This window comes from Hyla sarda, unplaced genomic scaffold, assembly GCF_029499605.1.
Source record: "Hyla sarda isolate aHylSar1 unplaced genomic scaffold, aHylSar1.hap1 scaffold_2824, whole genome shotgun sequence".
In the NCBI taxonomy this organism is placed as follows: domain Eukaryota; kingdom Metazoa; phylum Chordata; class Amphibia; order Anura; family Hylidae; genus Hyla; species Hyla sarda.
The window spans coordinates 23,930-29,929 of record NW_026609529.1 but is presented as its reverse complement, the minus strand read 5'-3'; the positions used below and the strand labels follow the sequence as shown (position 1 = coordinate 29,929).

General features: G+C 46.3%; 3 non-coding genes across 3 annotated transcripts; all 3 read left to right on the top strand.

Annotated features, from left to right (window-relative positions):
- The first annotated feature begins 216 nt into the window (after positions 1 to 216).
- Positions 217 to 407, top strand: LOC130326255 (U2 spliceosomal RNA). Its single transcript, XR_008870903.1, has one exon. It is a non-coding gene; the product is annotated as a U2 spliceosomal RNA (small nuclear RNA).
- A 2,081-nt stretch (positions 408 to 2,488) lies between these two features.
- On the top strand, positions 2,489 to 2,679 carry LOC130326254 (U2 spliceosomal RNA). Its single transcript, XR_008870902.1, has one exon. It is a non-coding gene; the product is annotated as a U2 spliceosomal RNA (small nuclear RNA).
- A 2,081-nt stretch (positions 2,680 to 4,760) lies between these two features.
- LOC130326253 (U2 spliceosomal RNA) lies at positions 4,761 to 4,951 on the top strand. Its single transcript, XR_008870901.1, has one exon. It is a non-coding gene; the product is annotated as a U2 spliceosomal RNA (small nuclear RNA).
- The last annotated feature ends 1,049 nt before the right edge of the window (positions 4,952 to 6,000 follow it).

The window sequence follows — 6,000 nt, the reverse complement described above, 5'->3', positions numbered from 1 at the left end:
TATGGATTGCATTTAAAAAGGCCCCGTGGGAGTGCAATGGGCCCCTGTCTTGCTGCTTAGCAATAATGGTATGGGTTTAGGTTCTGCTGTGTGTACTGGTGGTTGACTGCCCCCCAGCCCAGAGTGTGCATGGAAAATTGTCTGGCAGCCTCCCTGACATCAAGCAGTGATAGTGCCCATGAAGGGGACCTTGTTGGGCCCGCCCCTTTCACGGTTATCGCTTCTCGGCCTTTTGGCTAAGATCAAGTGTAGTATCTGTTCTTATCAGTTTAATATCTGATACGTCCCCTATCTGGGGACCATATATTAAATGGATTTTTGAGAACGGGGGCCGATTTCGAAGCTTGCTTCCGTCGCCCTATGCATTGACCCGATATGGCAGTATCTTCGGGTACAGTGCACCACCCCCTTACAGGGTTAAAAAGAAAGATTCCTACTTTCATTGCTACCTGCTTGCTGGCTAGCCAGCTAGCCAGCCCTGTGGGCCTTGCTGCTGCTGCTGCTGCAGCCAAAAAACAAAAGGTGGTGCTGCTGCTGCTTCTGCTTCTGCTTGTGTCTGGCCGCTGTTGGAGCGTCCAGGCACAGGACTTCTGCTGCTGCTGACTAAATGGCCTCCTTAATTGGATCATTTGAGTAGCCAGCACACCTGTGCAGGTAGGGCATGACATGATAGGCAGCTGCCTTGATAGCGGGTGGGTGCTGAATGTTCCTAATTGACAAAATAAGATTAATGCTTATGAAGAAATATAAAATCTCATCCCTTCCCCAATATCGCGCCACACCCCTACCCCTTAATTCCCTGGTTGAACTTGATGGGACATATGTCTTTTTCGACCGTACTAACTATGTAACTATGTAACATAACATGGGGGGGGGGGTCTCCTGGCTGTTCACACAGGTGTGTCATTGCTGTACATTGACCATGCATTGCTTCTGTGGTATTGCAAAGGCAAAGACAAATGCTTCCAGCCATCCATTGCACTAATGGATTGGTCATCAGCTGGCTGTCTATGTCCCGCATCAATATAGACCAAAGTACAGAGGGTTAGGCTATGCTATTGTGCACCTACCTGATGCATCAGAAGGTGCGAGGCCCTTGCTAAATTCTGTGCACAGACTTTGAGATCTATGCTTTAGACTGTATCTAAACCTGCTCCAACATGGACTGACATTCTGGCCTACTTTCAGCCGATGCGACTTGTCTGTCGCTGAACAGTCGCTTTTTATGTATTCAGCACCTATGTATAATGTTGTAAAAATGCTCTAGAAGCTAAAGTCGCAGAAATGTCACACATATTTGGCCTGCAACTTTCTGTGCGACAAATTCAGACAGGAAAAATCAGTATAAATCCTTAGAAAATTATCCCCCAGTGTCTCCATCTGCTGGCGGTATTGAATAAGCATTGCTGCACTGATGGGGTATGCATTAGACGAAAAAAAAGAAGAAAAAGAAGAATAATACGCCCAGAAAAGAGGCGAAAAGGAGAAAAACGTAAAAAAACGTGAAAAAAAAGTAAGAGGAAGAGAAGGGAAAAAAAGGTGGAAATGGGTTTAAAAGTGATTTCGGCGGAGAAATATATATATATATATATATATATATATATATATATATATACGCGCACACACACACATATATATAAACGTATTCTCCGTTGAGATATTGCAGCCGCTGCTGTGTCCAGGCCCAGGAGCCTTAGCACTGTGCTGTGATGTCACTCAATACCACTGACATCACTAGGTGTAAACAACATCTCTCCTTTGCTGTGTATGTGACTATGGAGCTGTTTGGTGATGTCGTCTATTATGGCCTTCATAGAAGCAACAGGAGATTGTTGCATCCATCTAGAACCCTCAGAACTACAGTGCTATGATGTCACTCACTTCCACAGGCCTTGCAGAGTGTAAACAACAACAACCCAGCTTTGTTGTGTATGTAACCATAGGGATTTGTGATGTCACCTAGAACCTTCACAGCAGCGACAGCTTTATGAGGAGCATCAGCACTGCTCTGCCTGAGCAGAACCATCACCGCCATAGGTTGTCAAATAACCCGGGTTTAACCCACACAGGTAAGTCCAATGGGGTGCAGGCATGTCCTCTATGCTTACAGCTTCCCGTGGGTGTTGGTTTGATACCGTTTGGGGACAGCCAAGGAGGCATCTGCAGGCAACAAAGGTAGGTGTGTGCTTGTGTGTGTGTTTCCTATGCAGATCCTAAGCCCAGTGTCACATGCAAGTAGGAGGAGTAAGAAGGGTTCCTGGCAAATCCGGGTTATGGATTGCATTTAAAAAGGCCCCGTGGGAGTGCAATGGGCCCCTGTCTTGCTGCTTAGCAATAATGGTATGGGTTTAGGTTCTGCTGTGTGTACTGGTGGTTGACTGCCCCCCAGCCCAGAGTGTGCATGGAAAATTGTCTGGCAGCCTCCCTGACAGCAAGCAGTGATAGTGCCCATGAAGGGGACCTTGTTGGGCCCGCCCCTTTCACGGTTATCGCTTCTCGGCCTTTTGGCTAAGATCAAGTGTAGTATCTGTTCTTATCAGTTTAATATCTGATACGTCCCCTATCTGGGGACCATATATTAAATGGATTTTTGAGAACGGGGGCCGATTTCGAAGCTTGCTTCCGTCGCCCTATGCATTGACCCGATATGGCAGTATCTTCGGGTACAGTGCACCACCCCCTTACAGGGTTAAAAAGAAAGATTCCTACTTTCATTGCTACCTGCTTGCTGGCTAGCCAGCTAGCCAGCCCTGTGGGCCTTGCTGCTGCTGCTGCTGCAGCCAAAAAACAAAAGGTGGTGCTGCTGCTGCTTCTGCTTCTGCTTGTGTCTGGCCGCTGTTGGAGCGTCCAGGCACAGGACTTCTGCTGCTGCTGACTAAATGGCCTCCTTAATTGGATCATTTGAGTAGCCAGCACACCTGTGCAGGTAGGGCATGACATGATAGGCAGCTGCCTTGATAGCGGGTGGGTGCTGAATGTTCCTAATTGACAAAATAAGATTAATGCTTATGAAGAAATATAAAATCTCATCCCTTCCCCAATATCGCGCCACACCCCTACCCCTTAATTCCCTGGTTGAACTTGATGGACATATGTCTTTTTTCGACCGTACTAACTATGTAACTATGTAACATAACATGGGGGGGGGGGTCTCCTGGCTGTTCACACAGGTGTGTCATTGCTGTACATTGACCATGCATTGCTTCTGTGGTATTGCAAAGGCAAAGACAAATGCTTCCAGCCATCCATTGCACTAATGGATTGGTCATCAGCTGGCTGTCTATGTCCCGCATCAATATAGACCAAAGTACAGAGGGTTAGGCTATGCTATTGTGCACCTACCTGATGCATCAGAAGGTGCGAGGCCCTTGCTAAATTCTGTGCACAGACTTTGAGATCTATGCTTTAGACTGTATCTAAACCTGCTCCAACATGGACTGACATTCTGGCCTACTTTCAGCCGATGCGACTTGTCTGTCGCTGAACAGTCGCTTTTTATGTATTCAGCACCTATGTATAATGTTGTAAAAATGCTCTAGAAGCTAAAGTCGCAGAAATGTCACACATATTTGGCCTGCAACTTTCTGTGCGACAAATTCAGACAGGAAAAATCAGTATAAATCCTTAGAAAATTATCCCCCAGTGTCTCCATCTGCTGGCGGTATTGAATAAGCATTGCTGCACTGATGGGGTATGCATTAGACGAAAAAAAAGAAGAAAAAGAAGAATAATACGCCCAGAAAAGAGGCGAAAAGGAGAAAAACGTAAAAAAACGTGAAAAAAAAGTAAGAGGAAGAGAAGGGAAAAAAAGGTGGAAATGGGTTTAAAAGTGATTTCGGCGGAGAAATATATATATATATATATATATATATATATATATATATATACGCGCACACACACACATATATATAAACGTATTCTCCGTTGAGATATTGCAGCCGCTGCTGTGTCCAGGCCCAGGAGCCTTAGCACTGTGCTGTGATGTCACTCAATACCACTGACATCACTAGGTGTAAACAACATCTCTCCTTTGCTGTGTATGTGACTATGGAGCTGTTTGGTGATGTCGTCTATTATGGCCTTCATAGAAGCAACAGGAGATTGTTGCATCCATCTAGAACCCTCAGAACTACAGTGCTATGATGTCACTCACTTCCACAGGCCTTGCAGAGTGTAAACAACAACAACCCAGCTTTGTTGTGTATGTAACCATAGGGATTTGTGATGTCACCTAGAACCTTCACAGCAGCGACAGCTTTATGAGGAGCATCAGCACTGCTCTGCCTGAGCAGAACCATCACCGCCATAGGTTGTCAAATAACCCGGGTTTAACCCACACAGGTAAGTCCAATGGGGTGCAGGCATGTCCTCTATGCTTACAGCTTCCCGTGGGTGTTGGTTTGATACCGTTTGGGGACAGCCAAGGAGGCATCTGCAGGCAACAAAGGTAGGTGTGTGCTTGTGTGTGTGTTTCCTATGCAGATCCTAAGCCCAGTGTCACATGCAAGTAGGAGGAGTAAGAAGGGTTCCTGGCAAATCCGGGTTATGGATTGCATTTAAAAAGGCCCCGTGGGAGTGCAATGGGCCCCTGTCTTGCTGCTTAGCAATAATGGTATGGGTTTAGGTTCTGCTGTGTGTACTGGTGGTTGACTGCCCCCCAGCCCAGAGTGTGCATGGAAAATTGTCTGGCAGCCTCCCTGACAGCAAGCAGTGATAGTGCCCATGAAGGGGACCTTGTTGGGCCCGCCCCTTTCACGGTTATCGCTTCTCGGCCTTTTGGCTAAGATCAAGTGTAGTATCTGTTCTTATCAGTTTAATATCTGATACGTCCCCTATCTGGGGACCATATATTAAATGGATTTTTGAGAACGGGGGCCGATTTCGAAGCTTGCTTCCGTCGCCCTATGCATTGACCCGATATGGCAGTATCTTCGGGTACAGTGCACCACCCCCTTACAGGGTTAAAAAGAAAGATTCCTACTTTCATTGCTACCTGCTTGCTGGCTAGCCAGCTAGCCAGCCCTGTGGGCCTTGCTGCTGCTGCTGCTGCTGCTTCTGCTTCTGCTTGTGTCTGGCCGCTGTTGGAGCGTCCAGGCACAGGACTTCTGCTGCTGCTGACTAAATGGCCTCCTTAATTGGATCATTTGAGTAGCCAGCACACCTGTGCAGGTAGGGCATGACATGATAGGCAGCTGCCTTGATAGCGGGTGGGTGCTGAATGTTCCTAATTGACAAAATAAGATTAATGCTTATGAAGAAATATAAAATCTCATCCCTTCCCCAATATCGCGCCACACCCCTACCCCTTAATTCCCTGGTTGAACTTGATGGACATATGTCTTTTTTCGACCGTACTAACTATGTAACTATGTAACATAACATGGGGGGGGGGGGTCTCCTGGCTGTTCACACAGGTGTGTCATTGCTGTACATTGACCATGCATTGCTTCTGTGGTATTGCAAAGGCAAAGACAAATGCTTCCAGCCATCCATTGCACTAATGGATTGGTCATCAGCTGGCTGTCTATGTCCCGCATCAATATAGACCAAAGTACAGAGGGTTAGGCTATGCTATTGTGCACCTACCTGATGCATCAGAAGGTGCGAGGCCCTTGCTAAATTCTGTGCACAGACTTTGAGATCTATGCTTTAGACTGTATCTAAACCTGCTCCAACATGGACTGACATTCTGGCCTACTTTCAGCCGATGCGACTTGTCTGTCGCTGAACAGTCGCTTTTTATGTATTCAGCACCTATGTATAATGTTGTAAAAATGCTCTAGAAGCTAAAGTCGCAGAAATGTCACACATATTTGGCCTGCAACTTTCTGTGCGACAAATTCAGACAGGAAAAATCAGTATAAATCCTTAGAAAATTATCCCCCAGTGTCTCCATCTGCTGGCGGTATTGAATAAGCATTGCTGCACTGATGGGGTATGCATTAGACGAAAAAAAAGAAGAAAAAGAAGAATAATACGCCCAGAAAAGAGGCGAAAAGG